Below are 1,350 nucleotides of genomic sequence, written 5' to 3'. Positions count from 1 at the left end.
TCCCACTCAAGTGTCTATTTTACAATAGTAGGTGCGGGGGTGGCGGGGGGGGGGGTCCTGTCCTCCGCGGGGGTCATGGGACATGAGCAAATACGCGGAAACATCGGGTGAAGAAATGAATGAATACAACTCGAGAGGCTTTTCAACTTGCTGTTGCTGTCCGGCTATGCTCTCTAGCTTCTGCCGTTGCTTCTGCTTCCTGTTCTCTTTGCTGTCTGCCCTCTGCTCTCTGCTGTCTGTTCTCTCTGCTGTCTGCCCTCTGCCTTCTCCCTCCTGCTCTCTTCTTCTTCCTCCTAGCTCTGCCTTCTCTGGCTCTGTCTCTACTTCTTTCAGCCACTTCTGCCCCTTTCCTTCTTCTTCCTTCTGCTCACCCAGCCCAGCTAGTCTTTATTTTTTATACTTAAAATTACACAGTACATGCATTGATACTTTTATCATTTCTTGAATTATTACACAGTTAGTCACAACATTCTTGCACCTGGTCCTTAGACAGCTTTGACAAAAATACTTCTATGATGTTCAGACTGACCTTCATCTCTTTGCCCAGCATGATATAAAACGGTTTCTTCTTGTTTCTACTAAAAACTTTCTATCCTACATAATGTGCTATTATTTTTATAATAAAGGTATTCATTAAATCACTTGGAAGCTATGTGGCATAAAGCTCAACTTGGATACTTGCTGCAAGAAGTGCAGATTATTAAGTCAAAACTATCCTTCACTTAAGTTCATTATTGTCTACTTATTTACGCAGGTGTCTGTATGTAGGGGTTTGTGAATTCTAGCTAGTGACTGAATGTGGTGAGGTGTATGGGGGTAGGTCAGCTTGACTCTAATAAGCTATCTGTTTTTGTGGCCTCACAAATGCAGTTGTTTAGGTTTTCTATGAGAAGGAGTAATTTATACAATTTCTCTTTGTATTCAATCCACCAAAGCTGAAAGCAATTGCTGCTTAGCTAGTTTTTCCTAAGGTTTGTAGAATTCATAGTGAAAGGCTGCGAATATTGCCAAATTATATATATATTTATGAGTAAAATTAAGATTACTCTATAAAGAAGGTAGAAAGCAACTTCTGAGAGCTATCTGTTTTTCCAGACCACTCTTACTATCTACTGGAACTGTGTCAAGCGGTAAATCGAAGCTGTCCTCTACCCTTATTGACCGCTCCCAGCAAGTAGGCAAGGGAAACTAATATTCATAAGGCAGTCAAGGATTTTTGTATTATTTACCCTCTTCAAGCTATACCTAGGTCCCTGTATCCCAGAGCCCTGTTGTTCCAAGGTTGAGTATGCATCACTATTTACCTCTGTCCCACTAGGCCATGCAAACCTGTCTCAGTGTTTCCCTATC

The 1,350-nt window shown here is 41.6% G+C and overlaps 1 protein-coding gene across 1 annotated transcript in view; it reads left to right on the top strand.

The window, feature by feature from the left end:
- Positions 1-1,350, top strand: part of PPP3CC (protein phosphatase 3, catalytic subunit, gamma isozyme) — a 129,438-nt gene that overhangs the window by 82,761 nt on the left and 45,327 nt on the right. The window lies entirely within an intron of this gene.

This window comes from Chrysochloris asiatica, unplaced genomic scaffold, assembly GCF_000296735.1.
Source record: "Chrysochloris asiatica unplaced genomic scaffold, ChrAsi1.0 scaffold00064, whole genome shotgun sequence".
Classification (NCBI taxonomy): Eukaryota; Metazoa; Chordata; class Mammalia; order Afrosoricida; family Chrysochloridae; genus Chrysochloris; species Chrysochloris asiatica.
The sequence above is the reverse complement of the archived record's forward strand: the minus strand, read 5'-3'. Positions and strand labels throughout refer to the sequence as shown.